General features: G+C 32.4%; 1 pseudogene; it reads right to left on the minus strand.

Annotated features, from left to right (window-relative positions):
• Window positions 1-21,276, minus strand: part of LOC107876433 — a 34,035-nt pseudogene extending 12,759 nt beyond the window's left edge.
• Window positions 21,277-22,351: the final 1,075 nt, after the last annotated feature.

Raw genomic sequence — 22,351 nt, forward strand, 5'->3', positions numbered from 1 at the left:
ATTTTGGATTTTCAGGTGGATGTCATTGTAGAAGCTACTGCTGAATAGCATTGACAATATGCTACTCTTTTTATGGAAATACGGAGAAGCAAAAGCACAGAAACCATACGCAAGCGACATTAAAGATCCACGATGACCAAAGCAGAATTTCATAGCACCGGATGAAGAACAACTTCTCCATATTGAGTAGATCTTTATAGCTTGAGTCTGTCAAAGTAATAACCTCACCCCTCCTTAGGAATTGTTGGCATCAAAATTTAAATTGTTGATTTATTTATTAAGATTTGTACCCATAAAAAATTTTCTACATTTTATTTATTTGTTGATTTATTTCATGTAATTTCTGAAGGCTTCAGTTTATTTTATTTTATCTATGAATTTTATTTTATCCTTAGATTTGAACTTATAATTAAAATGGAATACTAGATTCAAATATTACAATAGATAAGGTATCTGTTGCAACATATGACATATCTGTTGGAAAATATCAAACCAATTTAGACATATGTTGCAATTAGGTCATCTATTGCAACAGATTAACTATCTATTATAAATTATCAAATAGGTGTTGCCATCTATTGCGATAGAGGATTGAGCCATTGAAAATTTTTAAACAGTAATCATCTTCGGTTGCAACAGATGAATTATATGTTTTAAGATCTTTTTTTTTATATGTTATAGCAATTTCCTAATTTCCTATCTGAGATGAAAAACATAAAATACTAAGATGGTAAAAAATATTACTTGGATAACTTAAAAATCTCCTCATTGAGTAGTCTTATCTTGTCTTTTCAATGTCACCGTCTCCTCGTGCCCCTCAAAGTTATTAATGAATATTTAAATCTCATCTCTAGAATTCTCTCTCTTTCAACCATAAATTAACTCAACTCATCTCTCTTTTTTATTCAGAATTCTTTTTCTCTCCTCTTTGGGGTAATCACAATCGTCTTTTTTTTTTCTCTTTTCTCTCCTCCTTTGCATGAGGATCCTTTCGGATCTCAATCGATCAATACCTTTTCTCAACTAAAATAGGTGTTCTAATCCCTTTGCTTTTTTGACATTGCAGGTATGGTTCACTATTGCTCTTTTCTTCTCTTCTTCTTCTTTGTATGCTATTTAAATTAGATATTTGCATCTATTGTTATTATTGATTTACCCATTACTAGTTTTCTATTTATTGAGAAAATTGAAGGAAAGGTGACTTTTATGTCTTGAATGAACGAATCGTTGTTTTTATTAAAATTTGTGAAAAAAAGTTATCTGTTGGGAGAACTTGAAAAGCCTTATTGTCAGTATCATTTTTTTTGTCTTTTGTTTGTTACTTTAGTGGTGGTGGTGGAACATGTGGTATTTGTGTTGTTTATAGTGTTGGAATATATGGTGTTGTTTCTTTATTATTGATGTTATTGTTGATGTTGGTGGTGGTATTGCAACAGTTTACTCAACTGTTGGAATTGATGAATCAGCTGTTGGAACAGACAGAGCAACTGTTGAAAGAAATCAAACCAGTAGCAAGGCTGGTTTGATAGATGACCCATCTTTTGCAATATGTCATCCATCTGTTTCCACAGATGTGCCGCTTGTTACAATAGATGACTCATCTGTTGAACAGATAGGGAATCTGTTACATCATATGGGTCATCTGTTTATTCATTCAATTTTGTGTTACTCTTTTGTAATGTTTTTTTTGTTCTTCTCTTGTTTGACATCGAATGTTTTCCTTTTGTTTGCAGATAAAAGGAAGTAAAATTGGATCAACTTTTGCTCGACCAATATTAAAGGCTAGAGTAAAGATGGGTTTGAAGGAATAAGCTGCTTGCAGATGAAACCACTTAATATGTGGGAGGTATGTATTACTGATCAACTTATAGTGAAAACACATATCCAGTACACTGATTTTGTGAATATTGGTTCTTTACCTATTAGGCGTTAATTTTTCAAACAAAATATGGCATTTTACAGTTAAGATTGTTAGGTTCGAACTGGTAAGGCTGAGGGACCAAGTAGGTGGCGTCGATACCTTGTTACGGTTTATTAAAGATTTTGCTAATGTTTATTTGTCAAGTTTGGAGTAGAGTTCAAGTTTATGGTGGCAGTGTAAACATTTAAATAGCGATTGGACTGATTTTAATGGTTCAATGGACTTTTGAAAGGCCTTTGAAGCCTCACACTACTGCAAACAATAATAGAAATGAATATAGTTATTGCTCTGGTCCAAATTTATATGGATGGGTTACCTAAGAAGACTATTCTGCAGCAGAAGATGATTGGAAGAATACTCGTACAGGAAGGGGGAGGTGGAGAAGACTATTTATCAGCTCAAAGCTTATTAACGAAGAAACACAAGGTAGGAAGAAAAGTGTAGCAAAACTGGCTGATGAAATTGACATAAAAAATAAAATAAATTGAATGAGCTGCAAATGTGAAAGTGTATCCAAAAATGAAAATCCATCAGTTCATTTTGAAAAGAAAAATGCTGAAGTGGATTGGAGCTCTGCACTTTTTTAGGGGATTGCAACTAGCTAGTGTGGCGTGAATGAAGACCCATAAAATACAGGACCAGAACTCTAAGGTTTTAGCTTTGCAAGCACTGATGGTGGTAAGATTGTCGGTCATGAACAAAACCTGAACCAACAACTCCTGAAGTAAAATTAAGGGATCAAGCTAAGGTGGAAATTTCTGAAGTTAAACTTGCATCCCATGTCTCTTGTTTATGGATCTAGTCTGGTCAAAGGCAGTGGAAACAATAAGGCATGGGATTTCTATCCAACTTCAGACCTTTTTATTTCTACTTCTATTGACCTGATCAGAACCACAAACAGAAGACATGGGATGCAAGTTATACTTCAGGAATTGATACCTTGGCTTCTCTTATTTTACGTCTGGATTTGTAGGTTCAGGTTTCATTCTTGGCTGAAAATCTTACAAACCCCCTATGCTCGCCAAACTGCTTCTTTAGAGTTCTGTTCCTGTACTTTTTGAGTCCTCATTGAGGCCACACTCGCTAGTCGCAGTCCCTAGCAAAGTGTCTAGCTCCAGTCCTCTTGAGCATTTTTATTTTTCAAGAACGACTGACGGATTTTAATATTTGGATACACTTCCACATTTAAAACTCATTCGGTATTCTATTCTCTCATCAATTTCATTGGCCAGATTTCCTAGAAGTTACTTACTTGCTTTCCTTTATTTCCTCTTAAACAAAGTCTGAGTGATATATTATTTTCTCTACCTCCTCCTTCCCGCACAGGTATTCTCCCAAACCTTCTGCTGTATAATAGTCTCCTCGAACAACCCATCTATATAAATTTGGACCAGGGGAATTTCCATTCTTATTTGCTGTAGTTCGAGGCTTCAGAGGCCTTTTAAAAGTCTATTGCACCATTAAAATTGGTTCAAACACTATTTGATATTTACATCACCACTAAAAGTTTAAACCCTTCTCCAAACTTGACATAAAAACATGAGCAAAACCATCATTAAATTGTAACTGGGTATTAACACTACTGTCTTGGAACCCTTTGGCCTTATCAGTTTGCACCTATAAAACTAAACTATAAAATGTAGGATCTTGTTTAAAGGATCAATGTGTAACCGGTAAAAAACCGCATTGACAAAATCATTATCATTTATGTGTCTGTCAAGATAGCCTAGTCAATAATACATAACTCCCACGCATGAAAGTGGATCCATTCATCTGCACGCACCTTATTCTTCCTACTCCATCAATGTCAGACAGTGTTTATTCTTCATTTACCATCGTTAAGTAGTGTATAAGACTACGGAGGCTCAAAGGGTAACCATCTTCAATGTTAGATGACTACTTACCCGTCAAGAAAAAACAAGTGCTACAACTCGTGACTTTTTACCTTTTTTGTTTTTAAATATGTTCATATAATAAAACAATCACCAATTTGGATTAATTAAGGTATGTGATGAATTTTAAAAAAGAGGTGAACAGTTGTGACTTTTTTTCTAACACATTCAAATAGTTGATTAATCAAATTTCCCATCTGTTGCAACTGATGAATCAACTGTTAGAAGAAATCAAAATATCTCCTCCAATAGATGATCCATCTGTTGCAACAAATAATCTATATGTTGCAACAAATGTTTCATATAATGCATATACAGATCATCTATTGCAATAGATGGTAAATCTATTATGATAGTGGGTTATCTGTTGTGAAAGATGGACGATCTATTGAACAGCTCAATAATAACGGTTGATATTAAGTCTCAAACCGTTTTGAAAAGGTGAGAAGTTTGAATGTAAAAGAAAAAGTTGTGACTTTTCACAAAAAACAAAAAGCCAGTAGTTTGAAAGTAATTAATACAATGGAGCTGAATAGTCATGCCTTTTTTTCTAACATATTCAGATTTAATCTTTCACAACCCGACTCGAGGCCTGGCCGTAACGAGCATCCCAAACCATGGAGGTCTGGGTGTACTTCTATATCTGGTGATCATGCACAATACTCATACAATAAAGAAAGAATGTAGAAATATAAATCATTATTGAATCATGGTCATGTTCTATGTTAAGTATATCAATACTAAAGAAGATCCATCAAAATCTAGATAGTATTTGTTTCTATCTGTGAAATCTCTAATACATACAAAAAATAACAAACTGTCTAAAATTATGACATGCCCCCCAGTCGGACCATGAATTAAAGTAAAATAACAATGACAAATACATTAGGACTTCCAGAAAAAGGGAGGCTCACCAACTGTAATTCTCTGACCAATCAATCTACGGCTTAGCAGGCTCCTGGAACTAAGTCTAAGACCCTGAAATATAGGGGGTCAATACAAATGTACTGGTACACAGAGCAATCCAAAATAATGAATTTATACATATATAACATAGGTGACATCAAGCCATAAAAATGTTATGCATGAATAGTTTAAAATACATGGGCAATCTCAAATGATCTGAAAATAATCTTGTCAATGTCGTTCTATTCTTTGTATTACTTCTGAGTTAGGTGGTACACCCTACAATTCTACGACCCCACGGGCTATATGGAGTCCGCTCTTAACTCGACGGCCAAGCCCCCAACCTAATTTTTTCGAAAGAGTTGAGTTTCTGATTCTAATATGCCACAGAGCACTAGGCTAGTGTAAAATCCCTGTAGGGGACATAATAACCCATATCGGCAAAATACGATTTTGGGCAATGATTTTTCTGAACTCGTGCCTTCTTCGGGTAACTACCTAACATCTCTTTATGTCCATTTTTAGCCTTTTCTGAACATGCGTCTTTCTTAACTCATATTTTAAAAATATAAGTGAAATCTGACTTCTATTATGTTCTGGATCTATTATGGCATTATCTGAATTGGTATTGTCATACCTAGACTTGCACTTCATATATCTGAGCCATAAATTATCATGCGAGATTCTTTCATTTAAAACAATGTTCAAACCACCAAATCATTCAGACAAGTGTAAGAGAATTCATATTTCAAAACATAAGTCAAAACAATGCAAAGATTCTCATCTTTTCAACAATTCCAACAAACAAGTGGTGGTCATGTATTTTTGACAAAACCATGCAATTATTTCATTATATATTTTCAGCATTTATCAATATGTAAAAATCCCTCTCTTCAATTCAAAATCATAATTAAGTCATAAACAATAATCAAGACATTTGTGTTATGCTTCTCAAAATACATTCGAAATAATTCATATCGTATGAAAAGAATGGGAAATCATAGCAAGAGAGGGATTCTATATTTTCATGCTCTCAATTAAATATTCAAATCAATTTCATACATACATATATACTAGTACAAATCAATTTGGGGGAAAAGCCACATGACGAAAACAATAATATCATTAAAGAATTCATAATGCAAGATTGTAAACATAATTCCAAAACACCTTTAAAATTTCATGATTTCAATATCTTTAAATCTTGTTCAAAGAGTTTTCAACAAGCCCATGTAGTTTAGAAAAACCCCACGTACCTTAAGTTTCGTAGAAATAATGAAGAAATTTTAAAAAGATTGGACCTTTAAGCTTAAGTGGCCAAACCCTAGTTTTTACGTGAGTTGATTTGAAGAAGAAAGGTAAATAATGGCCCTTTTGGGATTATAATTCGTGTTTGGACGTCTGGGATGGGGGGAAAAGGACTAAACTACCCATTGGCCTCTCTTTACAGTGTATATAACCATTGTGGCGCAATTCCCAAAAATGAAAATAAAACTCGCGTTGCGACTCCCAGAAACGGGAATGAAACTCGCATCGCGACCTTATTGTGAGAGCTCACTGCCTCATACGAAAAAATGACATAACTTTTTACTCGGGTATCGGATTTTAGCAAAATTGGTATCTTTGGAAAGCTAATTTGATTTTATACAATCTGGTGGGTCTTAAGCTAAGAAATTCTATGTGTATCAAAAGTTATATATGTTCAAAATAGACCCTTGTAGAATTGAATATCAAACTTTGGATGAATGAATGACCTTTAGCTCAACTTTGCTCCAAGTGATTTTTATGAACACTTTTCACCTCGTAATCACTTCATACACTAGGAGAAGGATCGTGACATATGAATTTAAATATAAACCATGGAATTAAAGCTTACGTACATAGGAATGATGGTTCTCTTTCTAGCTCGAAAATGCGGGGTGTTACATTATCTCCCCCTTGGGATCATTCGTCCTCGAATGATGGGTAGGGACTTGTTGAAGCTATACAAGTGTATAATAAACAACAAAACGTCACATTGAACATGTTTCCTTAATGAAATATATAAAGGCAGCAAACGAGCTTCATGATAACCCCTAGTGAAACGTAAAAGCACGAAACATGAGATAATGAGACTTTACATAGGGATGATCTTGCGCGTGAGTTTTATGAATCATAAACATCACAACACAAGCCAGGGGTTTATTTGATGATCATTGATTGATTTATATTGGTACTAATCTTGAAATAAGGTTTCGCGGAAGATAGGGATAGAAGTATTCTCCAACTCAATACAACGAATAGACTTAGCTTAAAGGCACTACTCACTATGCCCCAACGTTAAATAACATACTTCATCCTTTCCATTTTACAATTCTCCTATCACACATCTAACCATAAGAGTTTTAGTTCCACAACAAAATGCTTTTATGTTGAAGCCTAACTCGGAGTAGCAAGGTGATACATTCCTTTAAGAATATTTCCTCAGCTTATCACTACCATCAAACACACTCGGGATTTAATTTAGAGAGTACTAACCACATAGCCCATAGGTTTGTATTTTCAGCAACCACAACATTCAAGCCTAATCATTACTAGACCTACTACATGGATTTCCCCACTAAGACCAACGATTTCAATCACTCTCACAAATATTTTTACCATATTTCTCCTTCTTAGCTATTTAACACAACAAAAGTGCATCCCCTTCTTTTCCCTTTCACCTATAACCTTATCCCAAGAATCACATCAATTTTTTTAACCTTCAAGAATATCTACTCCCCTACCTAACACATCACCACGCTTTCACAACCACCATTATACTAGCATACGGAGGGTCATTAAGGGACCCGAGAAAAATGTCATGAATGGAAAGTTACACTACTAGACCCATAACTTATACTTATTGCACTACTCAAGGAGGAACATGAAATGAAGATACGATAAAATAGACACGGAGTGCTCCATATATCAAGTGTCTGGATCATAAGTAGAGAGTCATTCACAAAAAACACAATACAACAGGAATTCTTAGGATAGAGCATAGTGAGAAAACATTGGTGCACATATCAAGATAAAATATGGGAAAGAGACTGAATTACCCTCCTGGTTCCAAAAATTATTAAAACGAATTGGGCACCCGACGCTTTAAGTGACACTGCGTCAGTCCCTACCAGCATAGTTCCTGGCGTGATGCGTCGATATCGCATTGGCGCACTATTTTGATCATCCAAACATGCCTTAAACGGTTTTTGAAAAATCTGAAACTTTTCTGAGACACCCCCTTTACACCCCTGATCATGAATCAACTCACAAATCTATGTCTCGGGGTTGGGAAGATCAATTTGAAAATCATGGAAGTTAAGAGATCAAAAATATGACTAAGTCTTTTAACAATTAGAAAAAAATTTAGGTTGTCAACTCTCCATACATGCAACCAAGAGTGGTATTGAGTCGAGAATGGTACGGGGTATTACATTACAACTAAGATAAAGATTTCCACTTGAAGCGATTTCTCCTCATTTAAGGAACTAAGATTTTCCATGAGTTTGCATAAACTTTATCACATTGGATAAACCCGACATAGGCTGAATCGGTGAAATGTAGAAACATATCTTCTTAGGACCAAACATGTTGAGGGACATAATTTTCGTGGATCATGAACAACATAACATATGGCTTGAATACATGAAAGACTGGATTACTGAGAGACATAATTACTTCTAGTTTAGAGGTCAGATAAAAAATATAAGTCCATAGAGAACTCGAACCATAAGCATAGGCATGACTTGAACAAATGACGTAATACATTAGTAGGATACTCTTCTAAATTGAAGTAGGAGAATTATGCTTGAGTAGAAATAGGTTTATCATGGTTCCTCCCCGCAACTTGTCACACCAAGAACATTCGGGAACTACCTTCATTCACTATCTCCCCCTTAGATCAAAGTCACAGTCCTAGACTTACGGATATATCCCCATATCAAAATTTATAGCCACAACTCTCAACATAAAAGAGACATCACCGCACACTTAAACTCTAAACTCTCCCTGAAGAACTATACTCTGAAGGCCTTGCTTTTTTGTAAATGCTACTCTTAACTTCCGCTAGCCTCTATATCCATCACTCTACAACTCCCACTCTCATGAGTGCACATATCCACACTCCTTATCACAAAAGGGGTATCAGTATATACATGAGCACAAACTCCTCTCATTAGTTTCTAATACAAAGACACTAAATTACCTTCTAGGACATCCTTTTTCAGGGACACTAATCGTAATTTCTTATAACTCCCAAAGTCATCAACTTACGATTAACATTTTCATGGGTATAGACACCCACGCTTCTAAATAATTAATGCTCCATCTTCAATTCCTTAGAATACTATTATTACACCTCTAATCACATAACCTACAACTTTACAAAATCCGTAAGACTATACTAAGGGCGTATATTGCCTACCTATTTTTACTCAAATTAACTCTAAAGAGAACCATACAACAACTTCCCAGACTTCTCCATACTACAAGATTCAAGAATTACATCTAGGTATACAAAACACCTATACACATAAAACTTTATTTAGCAACCTGCTACTAGGGGTTCAACTTATTCCTATAGACTCATGTTCTCATCCACTTAATGATTCAACTATGATTCATCGTTTTAACACTAGTCCTCATGTACATATATACCTCACGATCACCACTTAAACTTTTTATAAATCTTTAACCTAGGCCATTTCACACATCACATCAAGACTGCTAATTACTCCACACAACATGCATCATTAATCTTAAGCTATTATTATCACCACTACACTCCACACCTAAACTCCACATCTAAAGTTCAAGTCTATTATCTATGCTCAATTATATACCACCAGTAAAGCATGCCATATACTATACTAGTCTATCAAATTGGGAAATCAACCCAAATACTTCACTTTATTTAGCTGCTACCTAAAATCATAACCCCCCCTCATAACCTCATTATTACAACTCAAAATCCACTAAATACCTTCTCACCTAAAGTGCTAGTTTACTACTACTAAACAAAGGACCATCAAAGGGGTAAAGTCATATGATAAGATTAGTCAATCTTAATCTTGTAATATAACCCATTTCAATCTTATCAACATATTCTAATTTCTTACATCTTATTACTTACCTAATCGTACATCACAATGATCTTCAAAAAATCAATAAACACTAATGAGTCTCTACCTACAACTTATTAATAATCTACCTCCTTTCCATTTACCACTTATAAATGATTTCTACAACCACCATAACTATCCACTTTGAGCTCTTTCTCTACTTTGAACAAATAATATTCATATCCAGCCACTCCCTTCAAAGATTATCATATAATCTGCAAATACTGCTACCATATTATTTTATCACTATACAATGTTAAACCATCCCTCAATCAATGGTTAAACAACTAAATCTATTTATTTACACAAAAGTTACCCTCACTCTGACTTCTAACCTTGTGACTCATATTATCAACTTCTTGGCCAATCTCACTACCAATAGGTCATGACACTTTAACAAATACTACTACTTGGGTGGAAACACAGTTCCAATATTCTGCTACGTATCATTACCCTTATGCAATACATCTGCAATAAGAATTTATTAAAGGAGATTGAATATACTCCATACCTCAGGCTCAACCGCACGACTGATGCAGATAGGGGTATATACTTAAATAAACATACTTTAAAGCACTCATGGATTCCTCCTAAGTCCTTATGCAAATTCATAACTTTATGAACAACTCAATCAAAGAGAACCACATCGCTGGAGGAGTTAGACACTTGGACTTATATTTCCTAGATCATGAGGCATGGCCCATGAAATTAGAACAAGGAAGGAATTTTGGATAACTTTATTATGGACGGCACTATAGCATGAACTAGAGTATGAAAGAATAAGAAATAACTCCTAAATACCCGGTAGCCTCTTGATTATAAGTGTGATGCACAACACACCAATAAGCAAAACTCTACTAGACACGATTTTGCAGATACCCTGGGACCATAAATCGTGTTCTAATACCAAGTTTCATGACTCGAGATGGGGCCGTGGCTGTAACGAGCATCCCAAACCATCATTATAGAATCATGGTCATGTTCTGAGTTAAGTATATCAATACGAAAAAAGAACCATCAACATATAGATAACATCTATTTCTATCTGTAAAATCTCTAATACATACAAAAATTAACAAAATGTCTGAAACTAGGACAAGACCCCCAGTCGAACCATAAATCAAAGTAAAATGATAATGAAAAATACATTAGGCCTTCCAGAATAAAAGAGGCTCACCAACTGCAATTCTCTGACCAATCAATCTACGGTTTAATGAGCTCCTAGAAATTAGACAGAGACCCTAAGATATAGGGGGTCAATACAAATATACTGGTACGCAGAGCAATCCAAAATAATAAATTTATACATATATAACATAGGTGAGAGAAAGCCATAAAAACGCTATTCATGAATAGTTTAAAATACATGGGCAATCTCAAATGATCTAAAAACAATCTTGTCAATGTTGTTCTATTCTTTGTATTACTTCTAAGTTAGGTGGTACACCCTATAATTCTACAACCCCACAGGATATATGGAGTCCTCCCTTAATTTGACGGCCAAGCCCCCAACCCAAGTTTGCCGCAAGAGTTAGAGTTTCTAATTATGATATGCCACAGGACACTAGGACAGCGTATAGTCTCTTTAGGAGACATAATAAGCCGTATCGGCAAAACACGATTTCGAACAATGATTTTTCTGAACTCGTGCCTTCTTCAGGTAACCATCTAACATCTCTTTATGCCCATTTTTATCCTTTTCTGAACATGCATATTTCTTAACTTACATTCTAAAAATATAAGTGAAATCTGACTTCTATTATGTTTTAGATCTATTATGGCATTATCTGAATCGGTATCATCATACCAAGACTTGTAAGTCGTATATCTAAGCCATAAAGTATCATGCAAGATTCTTTCATTTAAAATAATGTTGAAACTAGCAAAGAATTCAAACAAGTGTAAGAGAATTCATATTTCAAAACATAAGTCAAAACCATGCAAAGATTCTCATCTTTTCAATAATTCCAACAAACATGTGGTGGTCATGTATTTTTGAAAAAATCATGCAATTCTTTCATTATATATTTTCAGCATTTATCAACATGTAAAACCCCCTCTCTTCAGTTAAAAACAATAATCAAGTCATAAATAATAATCAAGTCATTTGTGTTATGCTTCTCAAAATACATTCGAAATAATCCATATTGTATGAAAAGAATGGAAAATCATAGCAAGAGAGGGATTCTATATTTTCATGCTCTCAATTAAATATTCAAATTAATTTCATACATACATATATACGAGTACAAATCAATTTGGGAGAAAGGCTGAAGACTAAAATAATAGTATCATTAAAGAATTCATAATGCAAGATTGTAAACATAATTCCAAAACCTCTTTGAAATTTCATGATTTCTATAACTTTAAATCTTGTTCAAAGAGTTTTCAAAAAGCCCATGTAGTTTAGGAAAACCCCACATACCTTAAGTTTCATAGAAATCATGAAGAAATTTTGAAAAGATTGGACCTTTAAGATTGAGTGCCCAAACCCTAGTTGTTTTTCTCCTATTGTGTTCTTGATTTGAATAATGAAGTCCTATTCTTGAAACTTTCTTGAGAATATCAAACTTGAAAGGATTAAATTCTAGATTACTTAGAGGAGAAGAGTTGAATTGTGTTCTTGGTGAAAGAGGAAGGTTTTTACGTGAGTTGATTTGAAGAAGATGGGCAAATAATTCCCCTTTTTGGATTATAATTCATGTTTGGACTTCTGGGGATGGAGAAAAAGGACTAAACTACCCCTTGGCCTCTCTTTACCATGTAATAACCATTGTGGCATCATTCTCAGAAATGGAAATGAAACTCACGTCGCGACCTTATCGTGAGAGCTCACTGCCTCACATGAAAAAGTGGCATAACTTTTCACTCGGGTATCAAATTTTAGCAAAATTGGTATCATTGGAATGGTAATTCAATTTTCTACAATTTAGTGGGTCTTAAGATGAGAAATTCTATGTGTATCAAAAGTTATACATGTTTAAAGTAGACCCTTGTAGAATCGAATATCAAACTTTGAATGAATGAATGAATGACTCTTAGCTCAACTTTGCTCCAAGTAATTTTTATGAACACTTTTCACCTCGTAATCACTTCATACACTAGGAGAAGGATCATGACACATGAATTTAAATATAACCATGGAATTAGAGCTTACACACATAGGAATGATGGTCCGCTTTCTATCTAAAAAATGTGGGATGTTACACAATCCTCTATAAATAGGTCCCTCCTTAATCTTCATTCTACTCTACTTTTATTTATTTCTTACATTTATTATTTTCGTATTACATATTCATCCACTTCTATTCAAAAAGCATATTTCTTTCACGTTGAGGTAAGTTTTTCTGTGTAAATCTACCAGTTGATAGTATACGTTGTATTATATTTGTACTCTTTTCTTTACTTTTATGTTTATATTTTTCATCAATTCATGTGTGTTCTAGATATGACTGATCCTATTTGGGATATTTTTATTCTGTGCGACACCGTGCGGGAACTTCAGAGGTAGGTTAATGACCTGCAAAGGGAGTTGGTCACCGTGAGAGCAAGGATACTTATAGAGATGCAGAGGCTGATGAAGGCCCTGCTATTGCTAGATGACAATTAGTTAGCTGGCAATAATAATGATGATGATGATAATAATAGTTAGAATGTGTTTTTCTTTTAGCGTATGTATTTTCATTTTTCTATAACGGATCTATACCTAATGTATTTTATTTTTTGCTTAATGAAAAATTTATTTTTGATCAACTTTGGCTTTTTAATTCTTATTTAATTTTAATTCTATGTATTTCTTCTTCTAAACATGTTAACATGTTGATGGTTAGAGGTAACGAGTAATTTTGAATCCAGTAATAATAGCAATTTTGACTTTTGAGTTCTTTCAACAGATGGACCATGTGTTGAAACAGATTGGTCATCGGTTGGGTTCTGTCAATAGATTGTCTATCTATTGCGACAGATTTGTCATCTGTTGGAGGAAAATATTCCAGTTTGATAAACTGTATTGTGTTCTTCTAGCTAATGTTTATCTATTGCAACAGATGGGTAATCTGCTGAAAATAATTTAGTGGTCTGCTATATTTAGTTAATGTTTTGCCTCATTTTATTGATGCACAAGTTATTAAAAAGGATATTTTATATAATAAATGATAATATTTACGTTTACAACAATGAGTTAAATATATAAAAGTCCACAACAAACAACAACATAAGTTTTTGCAATTGCAACGATCATGGTGGATTATGATCTAGGCATGTAGTTCTTTTGTGGCATACACTCTTACATACGATCCACTTGTTTCTTCTTAATGAAAATAATTCTCCGACTCCACTCCTCCTTTTATATGGCCTTCATTCTGGTTTGATAGTGCCTGGGTCAATATATGAAGGAGGTAGTAATCTGCTTAAAAGCTCTGCAAGAACAACCCAAGATTCTCTGGGAGGCACCGGAATAATATGCCCACTATATGCCATTGTATATTTATTCACCGAATAATATGGAGAGGAGTAATCCTAAATTTTAGTTCCATATTTTGCATCGTATTGAGCTCGTAACGCTGCCATAACATATGGATAGGGTATTTTGTCCAAGTCAAAAACTCTACACGTACAAGATCTTATTTGAAGATCGATCGTGGAAACATCACCATGACCATTGATACTAAACTTGTAATCTGTTATTTGATGAGATAATAACCTATTCCCCAGGCTGATGTTCGTTGATGTTATTTTTTCCATTTCTAGAACAATTAGGGTTCCTACATCCTCAAACTCCACAAGTCTTTCATGAAAAAATTGGCCATACTTATTGTTTATTATTTCAAATAGAGTCACGATAGGAAATTCCCTTTCATCACCAAACAAAGAATTCACATATTCAGTTATGTTTGACGTCATAATATTATACCTATATAAAAGAATTACTTAGTATGACATCATACTAAATGTGTAACTCAAACAAGACATTAAATTCATAAAAATATACCTATTTGCCAGACAAAATGTCTGGCTCCATCTCTAGAAACTAGCATATATGAGATGTTCTGCTGCCTTGGGATGCATATCCGCTATTTGATAGAAATAGTCTAAAAACCCTCTCTACTATATGCTTTAGATTCTCTATAAAAATATGTCATGACCCTTTCATTGTGAAAGTTGGTCTGAATGTTCTCTCCAAGATGCCTGATGCAACAACCAAAATGAGTTGAAGTGAAGAAAATTGAACCCATCTTTGGAATACTTGGATGTCTATATGAAACAAAACACAACTTTTCGGTATCTTTGACGCAGCTTCGCAGTTGTTCAAAAAAAATATCCATAAGAGGCATCACATTCCTTGTTTGCTACACAAAAAGCGACATGAAAGATGTGATTCTCCACATCCTGCACCACTGTCACTAGCAAAACTCCATTATACCTGCTCCTCAAGAAGGTACCGTCGATGGCTATCCTTTTTCTCAAATGTCAAAAACCTTGAATACAAGTACCATAGGATACAAAAAAGTACTTGAACCTTTTTATCAACATGCAACGCCGTCTTACTTTCAAAATTCATAGACTCAAGCATGTAATGGTAGGCATCGAGGACTGCATACCCATGCTCGTATGTCTCCCTAACCAAGTCCTTGGCAATCTCAATGGCCGTATATATCTTTTAATAATTGACTAGGATACCCAATTCTGTAAGGATTTGATTGGCCATAACCCTTGTAGAAGGGCCTTTGCCATCGGGGAATCTATTCTTAAAATATTCACCGAGGACCTTTGCCGTGGCATGAGGATTTCTACCCAAAATGTGCTCTGAACGACATGTGTGATACTTTTCACATTTATGAATGACAAATCTGTCAAAACTTAAGTACTTCACTGCTCTTAACCACCACTTGTTGTTCGAATTAGCACATTTGTAGGAAAAGACTTTCCTCGAATTAATCACCTTCATTATTCTGAAATCTTTGTTCAAGAAAGAAATAAACAAAGTAATATATAGTTTTTTTTTGTCCTTGAATGAAATTCCCTTGTAAAAGCCGGTCTCATCATCTTGACGATTGCCAGATTATGTCGATCGAGAAGAACGGCCCACCGAATTGGTTGCATCAATGGACGTAGCTGTTTGATCATCATCTGGAATATTCATGTCTAGATCATCCAACCTATTATCAAAGATGTCTTGTTCTTATTTTTCTTCTATATTATGGTTCTCATTCTCTCTCATTTTTTCAATCACGGACACCCTTAACACCAGCCTAGATGAATCACTAAGATAAGCATGCATCCGTACCTGATCGATTATCTTGAAAGGTAGTCCCTCTAATTTTTAAAGGATCTTTGCATGTAGCTAATGATAAGTTCTTCCGATTGATAATTCATTCCACAATAGCTGATGATTAAGTTCACAAAATCATCATATAAAATATCACTTTGGACTGTTATAGCTATCATCTCTAGCATTTCACCCTCTTTCCAAGGCTATACATATTGATTTCTCTTCTCGATCCATTGACCAAGACAATCCACCCCTATTATTATTGATCCATCCATTAGTGGTACCTAAATAAAGTCATTTGTTAAGAAGTTAATATTAATTTCATAGTAGCATAACATGAATCCCAACAGATGTGTAATCTGCTGCAACAGGTAAGTGATCAATCGCAACAGATTACTTACCTGTAGGATTCATGTTACGCTCCTAAAGATAATTTCAATAGATAAGTCATCTGTTGTAACAGGTAAATCATATGTTGTAGAAGACTATACATCTGTTGCAATAGACGATGCATCTGTTAGAATCGAGTGTAGGTTTTGTTGCAACAGGTTACTAATCTATTGCAATATATATTTACCCTGTTGCAACAGATGACACGTCTATTGGAATCGAGTTTAGGTTTCGTTGTAACAGGTTACTAATCTGTTGCAATAGATATTTATCCGGTTGCAACAGATAACTAGTCTGTTGCAACAGATGGGTCATATGTTACAACAGATGACCCATCTATTTGATTTATGTTACGGTACTATAGAACCATAAACATGAATCCAACAAATGTCATCCATTGCAATAAATGGCTCATCTGTCGTAACATATGATTGATCTATTTAAACAGATGTCTCTTATGTTGCATTCATGTTCGCGTGCTATCTATTGTTGAAAAAATAGCACAATAACAGTTACCCAGATGACAAATTCAACTAAAAATCATAGTTTGACTTACCAAAGCTTCCTGTGAAGTAATGCCAAAGTGGAAAGTGATGTATGAAACAAAATTTGACCTAAGAAATTGGTCAAATAACAGCAGTAGAGGTAACAACAACAACAACAATGGTCAACTAGAAGAAGATGAAGATGATAATGAATAAAAAGATGATGAATAAAGCAGCAGCAACAATGAACAACAAAAATCGCTAAGAGAGAGAAAACAACAATGGATGAGAAGAGAGAGAAATGTGCCTTCTTTCGCTCCGTTTCCTATTATATTAGGTAAATATTTGGATCAAAGAATAAATTTAAAAACTCATGGGCTATTCTCAAACTTACCCAACTTTCTTAATCCATAATAAGTAATTGTCACCTACACTTAATTATTAAGACTTAAGTCACCTACACCTCATTTTCAAACTCTTTTATCACTTTTAGCTCAAAACCCCTAGAAAGTGATAGTTAAAATAAGTAGAAATATTTTAGTGGTATTCTTAATAAAAGTTGATGATTTATTAGCTTATAATTTGACAATAAAAATAGAGGTGTATTAGTGGTTTTAGTAATGGTATTATTAATTGATTAGTTATGTAATGTTATTGATTGGTTGTCCTATAACTTGATAATTACACTAAGTAGCTATGCACTACAAAATATCATTGATTGATTAATTTATATGTCAGTAATTAAAATAAAATAGAAGTGTATCTTTAATGCCTTTATTAAAATGATATTGATTTATTAACTTATACGATAGTTAAACTAAATAAAGTGCATTAGTAATTTATTTTAAAATATTATTGACTAGCTAACTTATACATTGAGAAATATATTAACTGTAAGTATATTATTGATATCATTTAGAAATATTAGAGAATGATATATTAACATATATTTTAACAACTATATTAATAATACTAAAAAAATAGTTTTCGCGACCACGGTTGGTGGCCACAAAAAAGAAACCACTTGTGGTCTTTTTTCTTCCATTTTTTTCTAAAAAGAATAATTAATTAAAACCAATCACATGTGGTCACTTTAATATTTTAAAATTGTGAAATAACCATTTCAAAATTCATCTCAATTTTTATATTGATTATTCTGTTTTTTTAAAATAAAAAGCAACCACTTGTGGTCGGTTTTTTATTAAAAAAATTTTAAAAGAAAATATTTATTTAAAAAAATGGCCACAAGTAGTTGGTTTTATTAAAAATAAATTAAAAATATTATGTAAAAAACACTTGCTTTTTGATTGAAAAGAATAAAAAAGAAGATATTTACAGAAAGCGATCACAAGTGGTTGATTTTTACTTTAAAAAAATATTTTTCAAAAAGCGACCACAAGTGGTCGATTTTTTAAAAAAATAAATTAAAAATAATATCCAAAAAGCAACTATTTGTAGTCGCTTTTTAATTTTGAAAAATAAAAAATAAAACATTCACCAAATGTGACCACAAGTGGTCAATTTTCATTAAAAATAAATTAAAAAATAAAAAAGAAGATATTTCAATTATTATGTGTAAAATCAAATATAATTTTAATAAATATATTTTTATTATTTATACAATAAAATAAAAATAAATTAATATTTAAAATTTATAAAAAAATTGTATTAAAAGATAAACTAAGAAATAAATAAATAACGTTAAACATAATCTTTATTTTTTGCTTATGTTTCAATAAAATAAAATTTATTTTTTATCGAGATATATTACTACCATGTAGAAATGCGGTAAAGCAGGCACGTCTTCGTTGACTTTTCTGTTTGCTCCGTGATTTTACTATATCATCCTTAATTAATTTACTAGTATTGAGAAATGGGATGAATCAGGCACCTCTTCGTCGGTGTGTCTGCTTGCTTCGTGATTTTACTATATCACTCTTAATTAATTATTATATGTCATTTACGTATTGAAAAATTAATAATATTTAATAGAAAAAATTAAAATAAACATTTATGACATGCCTACTTTGGTTGTTTCAACTACGTGTTTGTCAACATGTCTTCTTACTCCGTGATTTTACTATATCCCCTCTAATTAATTATTACATGTCATTTATGTATTAAAAAAATAATAATATTTAATTAAAAAGATAAAATAAGTATTTATGACATTTGTGCTTCAGCTGTTTCAACCGTATGTGTTCATCAACATGCTTGTTTGCTCCATGATTTTACTATATCGCTCCTAATTAATTATTATATATCACTTATGTATTAAAAAAATAATACTAGTATTTAATAAAAATAAAAAATAAAATAGGCATTTATGACATGTCTGCTTCAGCTATTTCAATCGTAATTTGACTCTATCCCCCTAATTTATTATTATAAGTCATCTAAGTATTAAAAAATTAATAATAGTTAATTTTGAAAAAGTAAAATAGATATAAAATAATAAATTAACTTTTAATGTTTTAAATTAACTTGACATCTTATATGAGGTATACTTAAATTGCTTCACAAGAATTTTTTATAGAAATTTTGCTATATCACTTCTAATTAGTTATTATAAGTTATTTAAGACAAATCTGTTTTGCTACTTCAATTGTGTTATTTGGTTGAATCTTATGTGTTGGAAAATTGATCATGTTTGGTAAAAAAAATAGACATTTATGACATGTCTGTTTCGGCTGTTTCAACCATAATTTTATTATATCACCTTTAATTAATTATTATAAGTTATCTAAGTATTAAAAAAATTAATACTGTTTAATTAAAAATAAAATAGACAGAAAATGGTAAAGAAACTCTTGATGTTTTAAATTAACTTGACATCTTATATGAGCATAATTAATTTTTTTTCACAAGTATTTTTTATAGTAGTTTTGTTATATCACTCCTAATTAGTTATTATAAGTTATTTATGATATATCTGCTTCGCTACTTCAATCGTGAGATTTGATTGACTCTCGAAATTATATCAATGTCACTTATATTGAAATAGAAGAAAAGATATTATAAATCACAATAATTTAAAACTTAAATTATTTTAAAAATATAATTGCCTACCAATGTCACAAAAGTTTGGACAAGGAGAGTATTATAAATTATGATAGCTAACAACTTAAAATAGTAAATCACAGTCCAAAAAAAGTATTATTAATTACAATAGCTTACAACTTAAAATATCTAAAAACATATTAAAAATATAATTAGTTACCTAAATTTTATTTATGTCACTTTAATTGAGACAAAAATAACATATTATATATATACATACACATACACACACACGCACAGTATATGGCATGTCGTATTTACATAGTAATCAACAGATAACTGAATGTATACAAGTATATTGAATATGTTGATATCATACGGTCGATGTAGACACCTAATTTTGACCTTTCGATACTCCTCTTAGGCAGCTATTTTAGCAAAATTATTAATTTCAAATATTAACATTTCTTACACATTATTCTGGTATCAAATAGATATTGGCGTTTCACATTCAAGATTTGAAAATAAAGAAATTGTTTTATTACTTTTTATTATAATTTTTTTACAAATTATTAATTTAATTATAATATTATTAAGTAATTTGTTAATATTTATTAAAATTATTGTAATATTCACACCCGTAATTTAAAAATATCTAGTTTTTAGTATTATTATTAGAATTATTATTTCTATCATTATTATTATTATTAAAATAACAGTTAATTTTATTTAATTTCTTATATTCGTTTAATTTTTAGCCTTTTTAATACTTCAATGATGTCAATTTTAATCAGAATTGATATTAATTTTGATCCCTAATTAAAATTAAATTTGTGAACTATTTTAAATTACCATTATTTTATTTTTAATCTCAGTCGTCGATCAATCTTGATCAATGGTTGATATCAAATCTTCCATTCCTTTTCTTTTTAAACCTAAATTACCCTAACCCTAATATATTTTTAAAAAAAAAAAGGCTGCACAACTAGCTCACAACTTTTCTCTGTCTTTTGATTCCTCAAAACCGCCACCTCTTTTGCCCAGCCACCGGTGAACCGCACCACTACGCCCTTATACGTATCTTCTCCGACCAACAAAATGACAACAATTATGGACCAGCATCACAGCGAAGCCGCTGATGACCCAACCAGCCAGCAGAGCCGGTGTTCTCCCTATTATCGCCGCCCCTCCTCTTCTCTAGTGCCGCTAGTTGCGATTTCAGCCGATGAAAATGGCCAGCACTGCCACCACCTGCCTCTGTCCATCCCATCAAAAATATATAATGACAAATATCATATTTATAGGTTTGATATATTGTTCAAAATTTACATTTAGTTTCTCTTCTCCCATTTTTTAATTGATTCCATGATTTGAAATTGTAAAAGTTTGGTTGTGATTTTCTTCAAATTTTCCTATGAATTAGTTATTTGAAAGTCGTTAAGTATAGTTCTTCAAATTTTTCTAATTTTCCTACAAATTAGTTATTTGAAAGTAAGTATAGTGACTTGAAATATGAATTAGTTATTTAAAAATGTCTAAGGATAGTGACTTGAAATGTAAATTAGGGACTTGAAAATAGTTAAGCGTAGCTACTAGAAATGTTTCCTAGTGAGTTGAAAATGATTAAGTGTAGTGACTTGAAATGCGAATTACTTACTTGAAAGTGGTTAAGTATAGTAACCTGAAATATGAATTAATTGCTTGAAAATAACTAAGGATGGTGACTTGAAATGGTGAATTAGTGACTTGAAAATGGTTAGGCGGAGTTACTTGAAATGTGAATTAGTGATTAGAAAATGATTAGGTCTAGTTACTTGAAATGTGAAATTAGAAAATGATTAGGTCTAGTTACTTGAAATGTGAATTAGTTTCCTTAGAATGGCTAAGGATGATGACTTGAAATGTGAATTAGTGACTTGAAAATAGTTAAGCATAGTTACTTGAAATGTGAATTAGTAACTAGAAAATGATTAAGTCTAGTTACTTGAAATGTGAATTAGTTACTCGAGAATGGCTAAGAATAGTGACTTGAAATGTGAATTAGTGACTTCAAATGGTTAAGCATAGTTACTTGAAATGTGAATTAGTGACTAGAAGATGGTTAAGTCTAGTTGTTTGAAATGTGAATTAGTTACCCAAGAATGGCTAAGGATAGTGACTTGAAATGTGAATTAGTAACCTGAAAATGGTTGAGCATAGTTAGTTGAAATATGAATTAGAGACTAGAAAATGATTAAATTTAGTTACTTGAAATGTTAATTAGTCACTTGAGAATGACTAAGGATAGTGACTTGAAAATGGTTAAGTATAGTTACTTGAAATATGAATTAGTGACTAGAGAATGG

The sequence above is a fragment of the Capsicum annuum genome, chromosome 5, assembly GCF_002878395.1.
Source record: "Capsicum annuum cultivar UCD-10X-F1 chromosome 5, UCD10Xv1.1, whole genome shotgun sequence".
Classification (NCBI taxonomy): Eukaryota; Viridiplantae; Streptophyta; class Magnoliopsida; order Solanales; family Solanaceae; genus Capsicum; species Capsicum annuum.